The sequence below is a fragment of the Bos javanicus genome, chromosome 18 (genome assembly GCF_032452875.1).
Source record: "Bos javanicus breed banteng chromosome 18, ARS-OSU_banteng_1.0, whole genome shotgun sequence".
NCBI lineage: Eukaryota > Metazoa > Chordata > Mammalia > Artiodactyla > Bovidae > Bos > Bos javanicus.
This window is the reverse complement of record NC_083885.1, coordinates 40893554-40914850: the sequence shown is the minus strand read 5'-3', so window position 1 is coordinate 40914850 and position 21297 is coordinate 40893554. Positions and strand designations below refer to the sequence as shown.

The following is a 21297-nucleotide window of genomic DNA, read 5'->3' as shown; positions in this document are numbered from 1 at the left end:
TCACCTAAGCCCTGGTTGGGGGCGGGGGCGCAAGGCCAGGGCTCCAGGGGCTGCCCAACGTGCCCGGGACACCGGGGACAACGGACACTGGCGGTGGAGAGCACTCTGGCCCAGCCTGCTTCTCGTGCCCCTCCCCGCCTGTCCTCCCCCCAACCCCCTCCCTGAGTCTACACCGGCCAGCCCGGCCCCGCGGCCCGCTCGGGCTGCCCTGCGGCCGGATGCGCTCAGCAAACGCGGCCCCTGTCGGTTTTCTGCTAAACTGCACAGCGGCGGCGGCTGCCGGGAGAAGGCGCAGGAGCAGCCGGGGCCGGCACCGCGCGCGCACTCACCCCGCCCGGCCCACTGCCCCTACCAGCGGCCGGCCGGCCGCCCGCTCCCACCCGCACGCACTCTTGCGCGCCCACCAGCGCCCGCGGGCTCCCCGACCCGCAGGCCAGGACGCCGCGCAGCCGCCGTATTTTCTGCTGAAGTGAAAACGAAGGCGGCTGACAAATCACGTCTCCTGTGAGGCACTCGTTAGACATAACAATATCCGGCAAACAAAACCCAGCCGTGGCTGCGACCGGCGCGCGGGGCTGGGACCCCGCCCTGCCCCTCCTCGCCCCCGCTCTTTGCTCAGGCCTGCGCGGTCCCCTGCCCACCCCCAATCGATAGTCCGACCTTCCACCTAACTCGAGGGTTGTGTGCACGTTCGCCGGGAGGCGGACATAGGAACGTTCACAATACAGAAGTGTGAAAAGGAGGGGAGACAACTTTCCACCTGTCCCCAAAGAAAGCCCTGCAGGAGTTTTCTCAGAAGAGTGGGCTGGGGACAGATCTCTGCCCCCGAATCCCCTTTTCATTCTTTTTCCTAACTTCCCAGCGCCTGCGTTTCCACCTTCCACTTTACACACATCCATCTATATACAGATATCTATATTTTAAATTATTTGCAAAACTGCAACAGATGGGCGCGTCGAGATCTGGACACTTTCCTACTCATCATCAAAGAAAAGCTCCCCCCCCCTTTTTTTTTTTTGCCTAAAATACATCCTGGTCCCGCCTACGACTGTTTTCCTCAATTCTTCATCTTCAAAAAATGTCTTGAAGCAAACAGAAAGGTTTATCAGCAAAGATCATTCTCCTCCCAGTCATACATCTGGCCTGGGGATTCCGTTCCCCCAAATTGCGCTCTTCCCAGACAACCCCAACCCTCCGTCTCCCCGCCTTCCTAAGCCCCCACGCCCGTACTCCCCCACTCTGATTGGCCTCATTTCTCCAGCCCCGGGCTGGCCGGCTCAGCTCCCTCCATAACCTGTTACTTATTTATCTCTTTATTTTTATTTTTGGCCCCAGGATTGGCCCCCCGGGCCTGGGATAGGCTAGGGCAGGTGCTGCGGTCACCACCTGCGCTGGCAGGCGCCACGGCCTTTCCTGGGGTCGCGAGTTCGGACCCTGACACCCCGGCCCTACCGAGCCCCCGGCCTTGGCCTCGCCCGACTCCCCGGGTACAGGAGGCCAATGCAAACACAAAATGGCAGGTCTCAGCGGCCCTTGGCGCCCGCGAGTTTGACACACTGTAAGCATCGGCTAACTTTGATTAAAAAAAAAAAATTACAAATTACCCTTTCTACCCCCCGGCGGCGGGGCCGGAATCCCGCAGCGAGGCGCGAAGGAAGAAAGGGAGCGAGGGGCGCACAATTCTCAGGCAAAGGAGAAAATGGGGAAAGTCACTTGAGCAGAAGTTTCCGCGGCCCCGGGCTCCCAGTCTCCACAGACTCCCCCCACCCCCCAGACCCTTTTGAAAGTTTCCCGGGGCCGAGAGCGGCTCGCGGGCCGCGCGCGGCTGGGGGGTGCGGGCTGGGCCCGGAGCGGGGCGCGGGGTCCCGCTGGCGCGCCCGGCGCGAGGCCCGGCGGCTCCTTTTCAAAGTAACGGTCCCGGGACCGCGGCGGGGGAGGCGGCGGCCCAGGCGCGGGTCCCGCTCGCCGCCGAAGTTCTCTAGCGCCCTTCGATGCCCGGCCGCCGCCGCTTTCTCGGTTTCTTCCTCTTTTTTTCCCCCCGCTGACAGCTTCTCTCGCCAACGTCACAGCCACGGATATTTAATTAGACCATATTTTTTAATCGCGGTGGGGCGAGAAGGAACCCGGCGGCAGGCCTCGCGGAGATGGGGAGGGGGAGGGGACGGGGGGGCCGCGCCAAGAGTCCAAACTCACTTTGCCACCTCCCGGACGCCAGGGCCATCCCCCCACCGCCGCGCCCCCCCGGCCCCCCACCCCCACCGCGCCGCGCCCCAAGACCCCCCCACCTTTGTTTTCCTTACCTTAAACACTGAAACGCGGGCGTCGGGAGCAAACTCGGGCACGTAAACGGAGCGTTGTAAAAGATTGTGTTCAATGAATAATGAAACATGTCCACATGATTGACTTGATCATTTTCCGGGGCTGAGGGGGGACGGGCGCCCTGCTCGCGCGCCTCGCTCGCCCACTCGGCAGAGCCCTGCGAACTGTTCCCAGCCCAGCCGGGGCAGGGCGGGCTCGATTTTCGTCTGCCTCTTTTCAGAATCGCCCCGTTCATTGATACTCATCACCCAGCCCCAGCAGACATCCCCATCCCCGGCTCGGCCTCCCCCTATCTGGTAGGTGAAATGCATTGTACCATTAAAAACGCTCTCCATTGTCGCCCTGGCATAATTCACAGCAACTAGATAGGTCTTGCGGCATTTAGCTTTGATGAGCCAGAGACTGAACCCTTGATATAATAATCTACAAAGAATGGTGTGTGATCGTCCATTTTTTCTCTCTGTCTAGCAACTAAGAAACCATTTAACACAGCGCAGCTTGCTTCTGACCTTGAGCTCATGTAAACACACTTATTAAAATCTATCTATTCTCCAAGAGCTACATTCTGATTGTCAGACTCGTTACTGAGACATATATCAGCCCCTTCGCTTGTCACTACTTTGCATTCCTGCCTTTGACTAAAGAATTTTTTATCCAGCCGAGAGGGAGAGAGAGATTGCCACGGAGGGAGAGAAGAGAGAGACGGAAAGGGGGAGAGGAAAAAGCGTAATTCTTACCTGCTCCTGAAACTATTTAAAGTCTGTTTCTTTTCTGGGGGAAGAAAAAAAAAAAAACTCCCGGGTGAATCTCGGTGGACAGCGGGACGCGGAGAATCAGTCACAGCCCGGGCGTTTAAGGGAGTCATCAGCGATCAAATGACGTTGATCCGCGTTGTAACCTTGTGGCGTATTTAATGTAAATAAGGCAGTTATGTTGCCAATCGCCGCGATACAAACACGGAGAGGTCGTCAGCCTCGCCTCCCGCGCCTGCCATTAGAGGCGACTTTATTTACAGACACTATTTAGGAGATCATGATAATTCTAAAACAATACTACTGCCAAATGATTATGAAAATATGATTTTAATTAATCACGTAGTAGGCAAGGAAATTAGCATACGGTAATTAAACTTCGAGAAAAACGTCACGCAGGTTCTCTGCCTTATGGGTCCAGAATAATCATCACGCGGTGGGCTCCAGGACTTAATTATCAAACAAAATAACTTTTTTAAGGCAACTTTGCAAATGCTGGTCCTCAAGGCAAACGCTTTGGTAAATAGTATAAGGCGAGGTAACAAGGTAGAGATGTGAGTGATGCTTGAGGTTGGGTTTCTGTGAAGCAAGGAAGAGGGGGAAGAAGGGGGGAAAAAGCTGAATAATGCAATTATGGATTCTCTGTCCTAGAGTTGACAAAAGCTGGTGCCTCAAAAGCCTCTTTGTTATGGGATTATATAATGATCCTGGTGTCATTATGGGGGAAAAAAAGATTCAGTAATAATAATAAAAGAAGTATCCAGATACACCAATGAGGAGCTTGTTTTAAAGAAAAGGCTCGCATGTGACATTGGGGCATGTTAATAGCAGAAACACAGGATCCAAAAGAGTTGACAAAGAAGGAGAAAGGGAGGGAGAGAGAGGGGAAAAGAGAGAGAGAAGGAGGGGGAGAGGAGAGAGAGACTGAAGAGAGGCCTGTGTTGTGCATGATTAAGAAATGATGGAGACTGATTGATTATTCAAAACGTCAAGCCACAGGGACACTTAAAACATTGATTCAGGTAAGACTTGTTCCAGCCTGCCCAGACTGAGTTTCCCTTAGATGACTGGAGGGTTTAAACCAGGGCACCACAATACATAAAAAGCAAAAATGCAGAAAAAGCACCACACAGCCTCCCCATTGCCAACCCCTTCCTAGAGGAGGGACCACTTAGTTGCAAATAACCCGTCCAACAGTGGGGTGAGATGAAGAACACTTCACACTGGAAGACCAACCTGGCAGTGGGCAAGAACCGGGATCTCAGGTAACAGGCAGAGACCCAGCATCCCAGGGCACCTGGCCACTGCACCTCACTGCGGGTGATCCCCCCAGACAGGGGCTCCGTGGGTGGGCACCCAGCCTGGTCTGTGCTGCACCGCCCTTGGACTCTGCCTTGAGAACCCAGCACATCCTCCTCTCTCTCACTCTCTCTCTCCAGGACTTTGGGGACCAGGAGAATCAGAGTTCCCCCAAACAAGCTAGTCCTATGAGATTCCTGAAGTCCACTCTTATCTCTCATATCTCTGCAGTGGTGGTTTTTTTTATAAAATCCCCTGCCTACCCCAAAAAAGTTTAGGAATTCAATCTGCATTTTCCAATCTGATGTGTCTGAAATTCTCTTTGAACAAATTCCAAAATACAAGGGTTTTTTTTTTTCCTCTTGTATAGAAATTAGCATCGCAATCACATCAATGATATCACTATCTCTATGGGAATGATAGCTGGAGCAGTGGGGTGTTCTTTATTTCAATTCTTCGTGGATCAACTGATTATACTCTGTCGTCTTTTGAACCTGTTATTGTAAGTCAAGTGATTCTTTATAAGTGACAGCTCGGACAAAGAGGCGAGCAGGGCCGAGCAGGTCGAAAGGAAGTGGCCATATGGACTTGGAGAAAAGGCACTTTCTCCCCCCAAGAGAATGGGGGTGGCAGTCGCCTTTTAACCCTCGAGCCGCCAGCCCCGCCTGAGCCATGGGAAGCAGGGAGTCAGGCCGTGCATCCTGGCGCCATACTGGGGCTCTCCGGGGTGCCCAGCTCGGTGAGGTCCGGATCGTAGTCGCCAAATCCGGGGTGCCCCTTCCAGACCAGGAAGCCGGAGGCGCCCGCGGCCCTTAGAATCCGTGCATTTCTGGAGCACTGAGCTCCAGGCGGCCTATGGGACCTCAACTGGTGCGCACGGAGGCCACCGGGGTTTGCAGCCCAACGGGCCAGAGCAGGCAGGGCAGAGATTGCCCACCACCCGGAGGCCGCCGCGCGGCACCTCCTGAGCCCCAGGGAGGGTTCGAGCCGGTGCTCGCCGGCGCCCCCTGTCGGCGCCCGCGCTCTCTGCGTTTCTCGAGGACTCGGGCCGGCTGCCTTGGCCAAGCCCTGGCTGACTCAGGCAGCCAGCGCTTGCTGTGGGCGCGCGTCAAGGTGAGGGTTGAGGGACTCTGGGCAATGGACAGAGGCCTGTTGTCCTCCAGAGACCGGGATGTGAAGGCTACCTCCGTCCGACTAAAGCACAGAAGTTCACTCATCGATTCACCCTACCCTATGTGTTTGGTGGCCACTTCCACAATCTGTGGGACTCCTTTTTATCTTGTTGGGGATTTTTCACCCTCCTTACCCTTCTTCCCTGGCTCTGGTCCTGCCCCGGCAAGCCCTTCGTCACTGACTTCCTCGCCTCCTCCTCTTCAAGCTCTGGAGTATTTCTCACTGCTCCCGGCCAGGGCTGGAATCCTGAGGCTAGACTTGAAGCAGAGATGCCCAGAGGCTCACCCAATGCCTGCATCCGGGACTCCTGCACTCGCCAATCCTCACAGCACTCTGCAGAGACAACCCCTCTACCGCCCCTGCTCTGACCCGAGCTTGCCACTCCTGCAGTGTCTTCTTCAGGGAGGGTTGTCAGCCTTTTGATTTCTTGAAATTGATGAAAGTCATTGGCCTGGCCTGGTGAATTAGGTGGATAGTGGCTGGGGTTAAAAATTGTGGTGGTGAGATGAGTTCTCGTCTGACTCTCAGACCAGCTCAGAAGCAAGGTCTGGAGGAGCTGCACCATATGTGAGCCATATCAGCACCTCACAAGCACCTGGCCTCTCAGAGTACCCCCTCTGGAAGTAATACTTCTCAAGCCAATAGACGGGTTCTGACCTCTTTCATTAGATCCTCAAAAGTGACTGCTGCTGCTGCTAAGTCGATTCAGTCGTGTCCGACTCTGTGCGACCCCATAGACAGCAGCCCACCAGGCTCCCCCGTCCCTGGGATTCTCCAGGCAAGAACACTGGAGTGGGTTGCCATTTCCTCCTCCAATGCAGGAAAGTGAAAAGTGAAAGTGAAGTCGCTCAGTCGTGTCTGACTCTTAGAGACCCCATGGACTGCAGCTCACCAGGCTCCCCTGTCCATGGGATTCTCCAGGCAGGAGTACTGGAGGGGGTGCCATCGCCTTACAGTGATTCATAAAATGTTACTCAGCCACTACTTTCAAGTTGCATTTCCTGTGACAACAGCAGTGGTTTTTGTTTCCATATTTACATATCTTCTTTTCCCCTCACTCTCCTCCGATCCTCATAGCTCTCTGCTTCCCCCATAGTATCAACAGGTTAAAAACTAGCCATTGAGGTGGCCATGGCTTGTGACCGAAAGACTGATGCACAGGGGAAAGCATCCAAAGATGGCTGCTTGGGCTCTGGAGTGAAAGGATAAACCAGAACACTAGTGAATAGAGGCGCCAAGTCCCTCCACCCCACACCTCACTTTCCCCACTGTATAAAGATAACCTCCAACATCTGTAAAGCCCATGATCACAGACAATCAGTATTCTAAGAAAATGGTAGACTCCTTCAGGTCCACCTTTCTCAAGCAGAAGAAAGATGCTAAGAGATCTGCAGACATCCATGTGTTTAGTGGGAGTTGGTCTGATGCCTTCCAGGTCTCATTTGGATTCTCATGGAGAGTCCCTGCTTCTTAACTTCAGTTGGCTCAGAAGGCCTTCACCTCAGTAGTCCTCTCCTTCACTTGGGGAGGTCTCCTTGACCTCCCAATAACTTCCAGGGAAATTCCCTTCCCCTGGCTAAAGCGTTTTGATGCTACTAAGCCAGGGTGTCTCTCTCCGTGGGAGCTATGGAGCAGCCTTCTCAGTGATGACACCTCAGGAATCATGAGCCTTCAAAGACTTCCCTGGGAGCAGGGTTCAGAGGGGTGCCCTTACAGATTGGAAGAGGTGAACCCTGAACAAGAAGAAGTTACAAAGGATCTGAACCACAAGGCTGTTCTGCCTTGAACTATTGATTCCTGGCCACAGAAACCCTGAACAAAGGTCAGTCAGGCCACTCTTTACCTTCACCAGCATCCCCGTTTAAGCGCACCCTTTAAAGACCCAAAGTGTTGGTCTCTCACAGATTCCTCTAAAAGGTCACACATCTCTTCTGGCTTCTCCACAGAGGAAAGAAGCCAACACAGGAACATTTATTTGTCCCGGCAAAACAGCACCTTCTTCCAGTGGCAGCACCTACCTTGCTTTCCCACCTTGAGGGCATCTGGGTGGAGGACCTGCCTCAGGTCCCAACCAATCAGTGCATCATATCTCTGGGCTCTGTGATTGGTTCAGGAATAGCCATGTGACCTAAGCTGGTCCAATCAGAATGAATCTTGGATTAAAAAAACAGCAACAATTAGGTGCCAGTGGAGAAGTTGAACTGTTGTAGCATTGTGGTCTCCAATCCCACACCAAGAGAGGAGAGACGGAGAGCTTGTGGAGGCCACCAAGAGAAGCTGGAGAATGGTGCCAACACAGGAGAGAGCAGAACAGAAACAGAGAAGTGGTCCTGCTTACATTTAAGCCCCAAATCCAGCCACACCTGAAGCCAGCTCCACCTCTGCACCTTGCTGTTTTGTGAGCTGATACATTTCCTTTGTTAAGTTAATTCAATTTGCTTTGGCTCTTCTGTCACTTGCCAAAGAATGAAGCCTGATACACTTAGCAGCTGATGAAAACAAGGCATCCTTGGGCCAGGGACCAGAGTGCTCAGAAACAACGCTGGAGCAAGGGGCAAAAAGCAAAAGTGGGATTCCTGATCCTCTTCCCAGAAAAAAAGAGCACCCAGAGAAACTGCCAGAATTCTCTTAAAACTACAGGTGTGCCTTGCTTCATAATAGCTCTGTTCCAGAAAAGAGGTTCGTAAATTGAATTTTTGTAAATTGAATCTGGGAGATTCAACCAGCACTGGAAGAGCTGGTTATTTAAGGTGTCTCAACAGATGTCTTTTATGAAGTGAGTGGTCATGTCCTTAAATAACAATGGTAATTTATTTATAATTGTAATTTTCCTACCTCAGGCATATATTTTAAAGCGGGACCAACCTGGACATCTTCATGGTGTCTTTGTATAAATTAATCAAAGGCCAGGAAAATTCGCTGAGCCCTGTTAGATACAATTACAGCTCTGCATTCCTGCTCCTTTGCAAAACTGTGGAGCTGGAAATTTCTGGGTAGATACTGGAGCAACAACTTTGGGCCCTGCAGTTATCTACAAAAGCTACCATCAATTCTCAGTTAGGTTTCAGAGGGGAAAGACATAAAGCTTTTGGGCTTTCTGGCCAGAATATGGCCTGTGCTGTGTTTGCTAATGTGGGGGGGAGTCCATTAAGTAGCCCATAATCTCTAAACCTGGGCGGCTTTGAGGCTACAAGTTAAACAAAGTATCAACTTATGAAATGAAACCACTGGTGGCGATTCAAGAGCTACTTTTCGTAAGATATGATGTCCATGACCAGAGTGCTCCCCATCTATGCTGTGAGTGTGTCCACCAGCACAGCACACAGCCATGACCTGACCCCTGCTTTTCCCAAGTTCCAATGATTAGCCTTTATTTTACCTTAGGAAGAGGTACATACTCTTTTTTTGCCCCTAGAAACAAACACGACCAAATATTGGAAAATTACAGTTTTCCAGAAAATGTATAGCTAGTGTTTGACTCAGAGATGTGACCTGGTCCGTAGGTGATACAGAGTTATCACAAATGATCCTCAAGTTTACCCTGAGTAAATACTGAGCCTTATCACCACCTGCAAGGAAGCAACTGGAAAACAAATGAGAAAGACCAAGTTCAGGCAAAAAGCAAGTCCCTTGACTCTGGCCAGTATTCAGAACCCTCATAAGCCTTCTCTGAACCTGTCAAGGGCACAGACCACAGAGCTCAGGGTAGGCAGTGATCCGGGCGGGTGGAGTGGATGCTGGTAGGAGGTTAGGCCTGAGAAGCAACATTACTCTGGAGACTTCATTTTTAAATCCTGATCCAGAGGGCTGAGTTGAGTCATATGGATCTTGGAGAATCATAAGAGGAAGATATGAAAGTGGATGGGAATGTGCTGAGGGTCAGATGTGTGCTGATGGTGCCAGGCTCCAGGAGAAAAAGAAAGTGGAATCAGATGGTGTGTCGCCAAGGAAATAGGAGGACTAGCTCAGAGAGCCTGCTTGAATCTCTCGAGAGTCTCTGACAGGCTATATCTACACTTACACCCAAGATTCTTGAGTGCTTCTGAGTGCTCTAGAATCCCATGAGGGCTCCAGAATCCTCAAGAGAGTTTTGCAGCCTGTTCATGGGAAGGTCATCTGGTAGAGTAGAAACTGGTGGGCTAACATGAAGAGTTGACCCATTGGAAAAGACTCTGATGCTGGGAGGGATTGGGGGCAGGAGGAGAAGGGGACGACAGAGGATGAGATGGCTGGATGGCATCACTGACTCGATGGACGTGGGTCTGGGTGAACTCTGGGAGTTGGTGATGGACAGGGAGGCCTGGCGTGCTGCAATTCATGGGGTCGCAAAGAGTTGGACACGACTGAGCTATTGAACTGAACTGAACTGAACATGAAGAGTATGAGAAGGCAAGTATGAAACCACACTAGTAACAGGACAAACCTGTTCATCAGAGTGAACATTTGAGACAGTTATGTCCACTGCAGCTTATCCAGCCCGCCTCTGGCTCTAAGGGTCCCAATATGGGGCCCTCCCACGGCTGTAAATATTTGTGAGAGGGCCCTCCCTACCCAGGGCTTCAGGCTTCAAGAGGGCAGAACTCAAGCCTGCTTCACTGCTAGACCCCAGGCCTAGCCCAGCCCCTGGCAATATGGGGCATGTGGAGAGTGCTGATGAAACAAATGAAGAAATTAATTCTCAAACACAAATAGTTCACAGTATGTTCAGGTACTGTTTTAACTTTTATTGACTCCTTGAATGAATGAATGAATAAATGAAAGCATGGCTTAAAATGTGTTGCCATCACTAGAAGTTGGTTGCAACTTTCAAGAATTAATAGTTATTTTCCTGATAGAACGTAATCCTCAATACACATTGAAGAATAATTAGAAAACAGAAATATATGAAGAAGACAATTATATCCCTCAATCTCACACTGCCGGCCTTTTGTGCTTTTCCTTCCAAGCATTTTTCTGCACATTTCTAGTTTATACAAACTTTGAATCATTCTGTATAAAAATGTTGTGTCTTGCTTTTATTCTCTAACCTTGTAGCACAAGGTATTTCCCCACATCATTAAATATCCTTTGAAAACATGATTTTATGGCTACATAATGTTCCATCAAATGGATGCAACAAAATTTATTTAAACAATCTCTTATTTTGGAACATCTAAACTGTTTCTAATTTTTTGTTCTCTCAAAAGAAACCTTTGTTTGCCTCTCTGTTCATTTTCTTAGTATCAGTCATTGGAGGTGAAGTTACTGGGTCAGTGGGTATGGAGGGTTTTGAGGCTCCTCATGACATTGCGGCTGCTGCTGCTCCTGTCGCGTCAGTCGTGTCCGACTCTGTGTGACCCCATAGACGGAAGCCCAACAGGCTCCTCTGTCCTTGGGATTCTCCAGGCAAGAACACTTCCAACTCGCTTTCCAGAAAGGCCCCACCCCAACATGTACTTCCCCACTCATGTCTCTTCCTGCCTTTTAGGGGTCAGGGAAGGGGGAGAACTTTAGGACTCATTTTACAAACTCATAAAAGAATATTAACCCTTAGGCAGATACATTTGTTGCGAATAGTTTGGCCTTCTAATTCTGATGGTGGTGTGAAATTTTCAGCAGGTTCCAAGTACCCCCAGACTTACCTCTCAGCTTTAGAACCCTTGATATGTCCTTCAATCCCCATCAGGGGACAAGTAGGACCTTCTGGGCTTTAACTGAAACATTGTATCCCTTGGTTTTCATTTTCATATGGGCTGTGTCCAGTGGGGGGAAGGATCCAGCCAGTATTAGTGAGATGTCATTGCAGGAGCCTGGTCCAACCTTCCTTCCAGCAGCCCACTCAGAAACTATGTCCAGACCCTCTCTCTCCTTGCTCACTCCAGGGCCGTCTTGCCACTGGGAATGATTTTACTGTTGCTCCAAAGGAGAAACGGGGAGGAATTTCCTAGAGTGGCTGAGCATAGGCTATCAGATCCCACCTCTGCAACCTTAGAGCTGTGTGACCTTAGGAAATTTACTTAATTCCTCTGAGCCTTGACCGCCAGTCTAAATAATGAGCTCCTATCTCCTGGGCTCCTTTGGAGAACTCAGGGAGTTAACCCTTAGTGCAGTGCCTGCTACAAAGTAAGCACTGACTTACACCTGCCAATGATTTGTAAATATCTTGTATGCACTTTTTCATCAAAAAAGAATAAGACAGTGTCCCCCACTCGTTTCTCCAGTGGCTCAGCGCTCTGGAGACCTCTCACTGGTGTTCACTTCCAATGTGCCCTGGGAGCCCTGAACTTGCTCCACCCCTCAATGCAGGCCACCTGTAAGCGGTCCTTTCTGCAGAGGGCATCCACTCTTAACAGGAAAAGAGACGCCCACCCACAGCGTCCAGGGTGCGTCCTGTCTGTAAAAAATTTAAAATATCAGATCTGAGTTTGTGGGTCCAGAATGGCCGCACTCCAACTTCACCCCGTCTTCCTGAAACTCCCCAGCCTTGTCACAGACGTATCTGCAGAGCAGGCTGGGGGAGAAGTCACAGTCTCTTCTCCGGGAGGCATTTGCAGGTCACACATTTATAAAAAGGGAACTGATTTTGAGGCCACATTGGATTTGGGTTCACTCTTGCCCTTTGCCTCTGTCCTCTAGTATCTGGAATTCTTGACAGGCCATGGGTGAATATTTTATGAATTACTTATTCATCTTTCTACAAGCACAGCAGTGAAGTTGACCTTCCTGATGTTGACTGGTGGAAGCACAGTTGCTAGTATAAGAAAGTCCAGTTTTCCAGCAGTACTAATCAGTGCAGTCACTAGCATAGCTAGAAGTTAACAAGACAATCAGGTTATGACCGCATCCCCCTGAATACCCCAAGCCCTGCCATGCTTCCCCCACAAGCACCTGTTCTCGGCTAGAGCTGTGATGGCAGCACTAGGAATCCTCTGGAGTGAGGCACATCCAGACACCCCATGAAGTCAGATGCATCTTTCCCAGCTTTATTAAGATATAACTGATATGTAGCATTGCGTAAGTTTAAGATGGTTTGATGTATGTTGTTCTGGTTGTTCAGTCGCTAAGTCTTGTCCAACACCCTGTGATCCCATGGACTGCAGCACGCCAGGCTCCCCTGTCCTCCACCATCTCCCAGAGCTTGCTCAGACTCATGTCCACTGAGTCAGTGATGCCATCCAACCCTCTCCTCCTGCCCTCAATCGTTCATCTTTCCCAGCATCAGGGACTTTTCTAGTGAGCCAGCTCTTCAAATCAGGTGGCCAAAGTATTGGTCCTTCATCATCAGTCCTTCCAATGAATATTCAGAGTTGATTTCCTTTAGGATTGACTGGTTTGATCTCCTTGCAGTTTAAGGGACTCTCAAGAGTCTTCTACAACACCAGTCTTCGAAAGCATCAATTCTTTGGCACTCAGCCTTTTTTATGGTTCAACTCTCACATCCATACATGACTACTGGAAAAACCATAGCTTTGACTAGATGGACCTTTGTTGGCAAAGTAATGTCTCTGCTTTTTAGTACACTCTCTAGGTTTGTCATAGCTTTTCTTCCAAGGAGCAAGCATCTTTTAATTTCATGGCTACAGTCACTGTCCTCAGTGATTTTGGAGCCCAAGAAAATAAAGTCAAGTATACAACACAGTCCTCTTAACTACAGTCACCAGGCTATACATTAGACCCTTGGAACTTATTTTTCAGATGCCACTTTGGGAGCCAAGTCATCTCACACTGACACCAGGAGATTTTTCTGTTGTAACTGTCTGCCTGGCCTTTGTGGTGATTGCTATCAGAAGGTAAGAGTTTTCTAGGTAATACACATTGCAGTTTTCACCACTTACAAGTGCAAGGCCTGATAAGAAACACCCCATAAAAGGAGGGGGAATAAATCTCCCACTGTGCCCCGCAAGGGAAGTATAGTGGCCACAGCTACAGAGCTGCACACCCAGACAGACCCACAAAAAGGATACAGTGTTGGCCCGATGGATACTGTGTCTGGCTTTCCCACCACCCTCCAGAATGTGTTCTGTTTCTTTACAAAATGAAACAGGTGAGGACTGACATTCTAGAAGCTAATATATATAAAAATATATTTTTAAAGTTATCTCTTGAAGATCAATTTTGTACCTGTGAGACTTGAAGTAAGTCACAATTCAGGAGTTAAAAATGAAACTAACCACATGAGTCCTGAACATTGCGAGTGTGGTCTCTGGCCTGTGAGAGGCTGCTTTAGGGACCGAGGGGCCATATGGGTGAGAAGGGCAACGTCAGGACCAGACATAGTGAAGGTGGGATTTGCAGGAGGTTCTCTCAGGAGTAGATCAGGGCAAGAGGCAGCGCCCATGTGGCAGGCCCTGTGCGGACAAGGGGAGCCAGTGAGTCAGGCTGGGGGCTTACACAAGCACAGCCTCCAGGTGCTGGGGTCTGCTACCCACCTTAGCCCACCTGTCAGCTTTGAGTCCAGAGCTGTCAAGGCTTAGCTAGGTCTTGACCATCAGTACTTGCATTCTCAGCAACTGAGCACAGGGCTGCAACTTCACAAACTCTGTACCTGGTTCGTGAGTGAGTGAATGAATAAATGAATCTCTATTTCCACATTTCACAAAATGCCAGTGTTGGGTGAAAGAGGAGAGTTTTATAACTTGGGAAGTTGCATTAAGCAAAACTGTATGATCAATTTTACAGCATATGGGGAAAGCAAAAAAACTGGGGTAGAAAACTACTCCAAGACAATCCCTAGTTTATATACACATATAGATATACTCTTGTTTAAATCAAGTCTGTGATCCGTGATATGCACCATGTACTAACTAGAGGACAGGGACTGTTAACTTGTGATGATTTTCCTTGCAGCCTCTTTGCATCGCATATATTATACATACATGTTTGTTACAAACATATAATACTCCAAGAACATATGAGGGGGAATTCACCCATTCCTTGATGGTGAAATTATGGATGATTTAATTTTTAATTCTTGGTAGATTCCAGTGATTTCTAAATGTTATACAGTAGGCACGTCAACAAATCTTTTAAGTGCACAAGACCTGAAATTCAGGTCCAGGGAAGGCTAGGTCATGGGAGCAGGGAGACACCTGCACAGGTGTGTTGGGCAGAGACCTGAAGGACTCCCACCTCTGAGCATGGGGCCAGGGCAAGGCCCAGGTCTGGCCACTCTGGATTCTGAGCTTCCACCACTGAGCCCAGCATGGCCCAGCATGGATGGCAGAAACAAATGGTCTGTCCAGGAAGGGAAGAAGCGTGCTCGCTGCTGAACCACTGCTGACCCTTCCTCAGGCAACGGGGACTTCAATCCAAGTACCTCTCAGCTGTGTGGTCCATTTGAGTTTATCAAGGACTCCCTGGTCTGCTGTCTCATTCCCACAAGAGCTGGGACAGCACAGGACTATCACCACTTTACCGACACAGACACTGGAGCTCTAGGAATATTCACCAGAGAGAGCTGAGCCCCAGGGCTCTGCGTGCCGGTTTTCAGATTCATGCATGTCCCACTGCTCTGAGCTGCCTCTGTCCTGCCCAGCCTCTGCAGCTAAGCACAGCAGCTTGGAGAGAAGACGGGGTGAGAAGCCCCTGGCTTGGTCTCGAAGGCTCACAGGACTTCCCTTCTGTGGCAGAGAGAAGGCAATCCTTCAGTGGGGCTGCCAGGTCTGCGGGCTCACAACAGTCTCATCGTCCTTCCTACAAGGGTATGTATGTTGCCCCTGGGCATGGACAGTGGGCCACAGGGAAACGTCTTCAGAATCGCCGTGCAGTGGGCAGCAGCCTTATCTCTACCAGGCTCTATGAGGATTTCTCCACCTGCTTCTCTGAGTCTGCTGTGCCCCCTCTGCACACCACTCTGGGCCCAGGAAGGTGACCTCTATGGACTCCCTGCCCCAACTCCCTTTTCCTCCTGCTTGGAGATCAGTTCACAGTGAGAGGTACCAGTAGGAGCCTGGAACACTGGAGGAAAGAGTGTGGGGTGTGTCATGCCCCACAAAGAGTGTGGAAGGGTCATGCCCCTAGCAGGCCGGGACATGGCAGGCTCTCAGCTCCTCTAGCTGTGCACCACTCCTTTGGCTGCCCCCACCCCAGACTTTACCTAGCCTCAGGCAATCAGTCCCCTCCCCTGGCCATGCATGGAGTCCTTTTCATGTGGCAGCCGTGTGCCCACTGCTGAGGGCACAGTGGAGGATAAGAGCTTCCTGAGCTGCTAGTTCCGGGGCACTTCACCGTCCTTTGTGGGCTCTCTCAACCCTACCCTAGCCTTTGTCCATAGCTCTGCACTGCATGTGTGTGCTCAGTCACTAAGTTGTGTCCGACTCTTTGCAACTGTAGCCCTCCAGGTTCCTGTGTCTGTGGAATTCTCCCGGCAAGAATACTGAAGTGGTTGCCATGACCTCCTCCAGGGGATTTTCCTGATCCAAGGATCGAACCAGCATCTCATGTCTCCTGCATTAGCAGGTGGGTTCTTTACCACTAGTGCCACCTGGGAAGCTCTGCCTTAAATGGCTCCACAGCAGACCCCTGCAATGTCCACTTGGCCCTGCAGCTTTCTCCTCCTACGACCCAGACTCATTCAGACTCCAGCTGATTCGCCTCTACTGCTGTGTCCAAGGTGTTCAGTTGGCCTCTGTGATGGCTCCCTGGCCCCAGTTTCCAGTCTTCCAAGTAGGGAAGTAATAACCCACATGCTCTGCTTGTTGTTTAAAAATAAAGCTCATAAGAAGTACAGTTGTTTTGAAAAGGTTTCCAAAGTCTAATGTCTGTGGGATATTTAGAGATTGGTGGTCAGCATTCTCAGGAATTTCCTGAGCGTCTCTGAACAAGAGTAGTTACTTTCCAAGCCGTCACCTGCCTTTTCCAAGTTGTGGTGGTGAATCAAGAAGAAATGCAAGAATAACTCAGAGTGGCCTAAACAGTGACTACAGAAGCCTCAAGTTTCTGGATTTAACTCAGGCTTATAAGATCTCAATCCAAGCATGCTTCCTTTACATAAAACTCTGTTAAGCCTAGAGTTCTGGTTTTTAGTCCACAGTCAATTAAAAATTGTAATTTAGGAAGAGAGAAAAGGACTGCCAGAGACAACCATGTGGGCAAGGATGGAAACTGGAAGAACCCAAAAATCTCTACGAAATAGACCAGAAGCCAGAGGAAGCTCCACAGTCTGAGGCCATTAGTGGAGGGCAGACACCCCTGCACACCTCCAGAGCCCGGAGGGCTGTGTTACCTCCCGCTCAGCATCTGAGGTTCACAGCGGCAACCCTGAGCCATTACGGAAAGGTTAATGGTGTTCCACATTCTCCAAGTAAGAAAGAAAGGAAATGTGTACCACATCTTAGAAATATTTCCATCTGAAAATGTTACATGAAAGTAATTTATGGCTCTTTCTGGAAAACTCAACTGTCTCAATCTCGTTCCCTGTGGGTTCCAGATGGGCTGGGCTTTGCTGTTACTGGAATTATCCATGCTTGCAGGCAGTCAGCATTTATTGAGTGCCTGCTGAATGTGAAGCTCCCCACTGGAAGATGGGGTGGGGGGACCCTAGGGAGAAAAAGGCTGAGCCACATCCTCAGGACCTCGAGGGAGGGTGTCTTCTCTGAGGAGGGGGCTGCGAGACCTCCAGCTTCTCCTGCCTTCCTGAACCCCCTCGCCCAGCCACACCTGCCTTGCCTGGCACCTGCTGCTTAGTGGCTCTACCTGCACCAGCAGGCAAGGCCAACTGGGCCACCTTAGCCGGTAGTCCCTCGCCAGCTGGGAACCCCAGTCTGTGCCCCTCTCTGGGGTCTGTTTTTATTATAAATATTTCATTGTTTAGGAGTTTGGGTTTTAGCTGATATACAGCATTTGGCAGGGTTCCTCTCTAGCATTTGGTAATAATTCCATACCAAATGCTAGGAAAAAACCCTCCCAAATGGAACAGTTTCAAGCCAAGGCTCTTTAAAAACCAGAGCCTGAGGAAGTCGCTGCATCTGAGCGGCGCTAGCTCCTGGGCCAGCAGAGGAGAGAAACTCGCCTGGGACACAGGGCTACCTTCGGGCTCCCCCATGGCACACAACGTGGGCACCACTAACAAGATGGGCCTGAAGCCACCCCAGGGGAGGCCAAGCAGGTTGTAGACAGTGAGTGCTCTGGAAGCATTGCTGAGTTGGATTCTATGGTGTAAGACTTAAACAGGCCCATTCATTTTTCCAAAATGGGATTTCTGTGTGCTTCCTCTGCCCCCACCTTTGTCAGTTCCATATTTCCCTTAGAAGAAACGAGTTTTGTGACCCTCCCCCCGCCCCAGCACTGACTGCTTGAGTTCACATTTCGGTGGCTCTGTGACCCTCCCTAGCAAGAGAGTCACCCTGAGTAAGTCAGGGGTATAATGCCTCCTCATCGGCTTGCAGTGAGAGTGCGATATGTGGCCCACATGGACTGCTGGCACTTAGTATGTGCTCAGTAAGCATTCGCTCTTGGCCTGACAACACTCAGGGTTTCCAGGGGTTTTACATGACCATCTTCGCTCATGGATGTTTGAGAGGAAAAGGGAGGCTTCCTGCCTGGATCCCCTAGAGGTGAGCGGCAAACGCTCCCAGGCCACTGTGATGAGTCCCCACCCCTTTCCACTCCCTCTCCTCCAGCTCAAAGGTGTGAGTACGTGCTGCCGGACCACTGTCAGGGATGGACGGGAGCCTTCCCTGCTGGTTTTTCCACCTCACCTTCCCCTGTAGGTATTGGCTCTCTGATGTGAGTCTTCAAGTCCCAGGAGTGGGCGGGAAGTGGTCACAGATAACTCGGTCCAGTGAGATCAGAGTGGCTGTCTAGTGATGCTCCACAACCCCAAGGAATGCCCTCATGTCTCTTTTGGCCCGAACTTGTTTTTTTTTTTTTCCCCCTTATCTCTCTCTTTTGTTTTTTCCTATTTTGGCTGTGATGTGTCCTACTGTGGATTTATCATTATTTTTTTTAATCCTGCTTGGGACTCTTTGTGATTCTTGATTCTGAGGATTTATGTCTTTCATCCATGCTGCACAGTTCCTCTCCATTACCCCTCCAGAAACTGCCTCTTTCCCTTTCTCTCCATCTTCTGCTTCTGGAAGTCTGTACACCAGACCTCCTCGCTGAGCTGTTAGGACTGGGCCCTTGCTCTGTCCTTTGGGTCCCCCACTTCTCCTGTTGCCCAGATCTTTAACTTTCCATGCCGCCTTCTGTGTATTCTCTTCAGCTCCATCTCCTGCTTGACTGATTTATGTCCTGCCTCAGTGAATGTCCGCTTCTCACAGCCAGTTCTTCTCCTGCTAGAAGGCAAGGATTCACCTGACTGAGTACCTAAAACCTCACTCCTGGCTCTTCCAGCTCAGAGCCCAGCCTAATGTGGTCCTTTGTGCCAAGCGTCTTGCTCAGTGGCCCCCCAATCACAGTGGCATTCTCCATCCTTTGCTTCCTGGAGGTATTACATACCTCTGGAGAGATCAGACCTCCTGATAGAGGTCTCTGTACTCCTCTGTAGCACCTGTGACCACAGCTATTCTGCTGGTAAGTCTCTCCCTCAGGAGGCTGGAGGAGAAGGCAATGGCACCCTACTCCAGTACTCGTGCCTGGAAAATCCAATGGATGGAGGAGCCTGGTGGGCTGCAGTCCATGGGATCACTAAGAGTCGGACACGACTGAGCGACTTCACTTTCACTTTTCACTTTCATGCATTGGAGAAGGAAATGGCAACTCACTCCAGTGTTCTTGCCTGGAGAATCCTAGGGATGGGGGAGCCTGGTGGGCTGTCATCCATGGGGTCGCACAGAGTCAGACACGACTGAAGCAACTTAGCAGCAGCAGCAGCAGCAGCAGCAGGAGGCTGGAAAGTGCCTGAGGCCATGGATGAAAAGAAGTATGTTGGTGCAGTGATTGTATCACTTCCAGGGCCAACAGATCCGGTTTTGAAACCCAGTTCTGCCGTTTTACCAGCTACAGAACAGTAGACAACTTATTAACCAGTCTCTGCTTTAGTTTCCTCTTCTCACAAGTTTTCTGTGAAGATTAAATGTTTCATTCATGGAAGGGCCTTCTCCATGCAGTGCTGATTCTCACTAAGCCTGTCTATCATCTATTAATATCATCTATTATTGTCTATCGTCTATTATCATCTATCTTCTATAAATATCGTCTATTAATAACAATGGTATTTGTAGCCCATTCATATAGAGATACCATTGCATCTCTTTATTTATGTCTCTGAATTTGTACACAGAACATCCCACTTGTATTTTTATTCTCACTGGAGATCCTAAGATGATGCAACTCTCTGCTCCTCGTCCCCCACTTCTGGTGCAGGTGATGAGAAATCAAAGAGAGACTCAGAGCTGGACCAAGGCGGCTGTGGTGAGGGACGTGGCAGGAATCCTGGAGGAGGAAAATGAGAACCACTATCCATCAAGTCATTAACCACCGAGTTATGTCTCCCACCTGGGCTGACTGATCTGCTGCAGGTTTATAGATCTTCCCCATCTGCCCCCTGCTGCACTAGCCAGGGAATGGCTGTGAATCCTGGAGACCTCTAAGGACCCCCACCTACAGCTCTGAGAGCCCTGAGTGTCCTTGTCTCCGAGGGGCTCATGGCTCTCCCCCTCCCATGCCTAGTTTGCATCCTACATCAGAAAACTCAGAACCTCATGCAGGTCTGGAGGCTTGGAAGTCAGGAGCTACATGGTTCCTCAAAACATGTCCTCCCCAGGTGGTGCCTGCCCATCCCAAGGAAACAAGAGAGCAAGAAGGCTCACTTCTCCCAGAGGGACATTCTTGCCCCTACCACTGTTCCTTCACACTCCAGCATCTCAGAAATGTGAATTCAGAAGCAAGTTATGGAGCTTAAGTTACTGCTGGCACTTGATTGGAATAACTGTTACGTAAAAGCCAACACAGATGAATCGCCTGTAGGGAGTTGTCTGACTGCATGAGTTTTTACACATCTTTCAGCTAAATCAAAGATCCAAATGCTAAATCTCACACTCAGGAACATCAAGTGGATTTGTGACAGTCCCCGGAGGACTTGGTGTCCATAAACCAATGAATGAATTACACTGATCCTGGTATGTAGTTTCTCATCTGTGACTGATACAATATTGATAATATTCTTTATTTCACTTAACTCCTTCAGAGCCACATTGAAACATAACAGGCTTGGATTATGTCTACACTCTGATGCAAATAATGATCAATTGCAGGGACTATAGCAAACCAATTGATTGTTCATTGATATGTGGACCAGAGGAGGGTTAAAAGAAGCACTTGCTGCTGTTTTTGGTAGTGTTGGTATTAAATTTTTCATTTTGGAACTACTTGTGTTAGAATTTCATGAACACTCCTACTGGGTTTTAACCTGCTATAATGAGCAAGTTGCTGAATGAGGCTGTTCTGGGAAATTATTGATCCTGATTTGTGTAACACCTTGGAGATCACCAAGTTAGCCAAATCTATTCAGTGCAACACCGATTTTCTTTTCTGTGCTGGTTCCGTGTGGGGAGCTTAGGCTTGGGGTTGGGGCCAGGGGAGGAAGTGTGTGGGATTGGAAACGGGTTGTTCAAGATGCCTAATGGAGGAAAAGTGTTCACACAAGGTTGTGAAATGACTCCATCATTTCATGAAATGACTCTATCAAATGTGGGGACAATGACACTGAAGATGCTGTTCACAGATGTGTTCTCCTGGCCAGGCACCCAGCTCCGGTTTTCCCATGCATGAACTCATTTATCGCTCCCAGTTCTGTGGACCAGCTGCTATGATTATAGTAACCCTACTTTAC

At 49.9% G+C, this 21297-nt stretch overlaps 1 protein-coding gene and 1 long non-coding RNA gene across 18 annotated transcripts in view; one reads left to right on the top strand and one right to left on the bottom strand.

The window, feature by feature from the left end:
• The window catches only part of ZNF536 (zinc finger protein 536), a 449324-nt gene extending 446013 nt beyond the window's left edge, over positions 1-3311 (bottom strand). For 10 of the 15 annotated variants that reach the window (XM_061387866.1, XM_061387863.1, XM_061387860.1 and 7 more), the window contains exon 1: positions 2301-2389. The gene's annotated coding sequence lies outside the window, so the exon portion shown is untranslated. Of the gene's footprint in view, positions 1-4; positions 1829-2300; positions 2390-3056 lie in introns of those variants that run through there. The other 5 variants (XM_061387872.1, XM_061387868.1, XM_061387861.1 and 2 more) reach the window with 5 other exon arrangements.
• On the top strand, positions 2545-20831 carry LOC133230415 (uncharacterized). Of its 3 annotated transcripts, none has more exons than XR_009730844.1 (4): positions 2545-2615; positions 8009-8222; positions 13218-15980; positions 19830-20831. It is a non-coding gene; the product is annotated as an uncharacterized LOC133230415 (long non-coding RNA). The 3 variants fall into 3 exon arrangements; XR_009730845.1 differs by lacking the exon at positions 19830-20831 and adding an exon at positions 16069-16279 and having other exon boundaries at positions 8009-8183; XR_009730843.1 differs by lacking the exon at positions 19830-20831 and adding an exon at positions 16069-16279.
• The last annotated feature ends 466 nt before the right edge of the window (positions 20832-21297 follow it).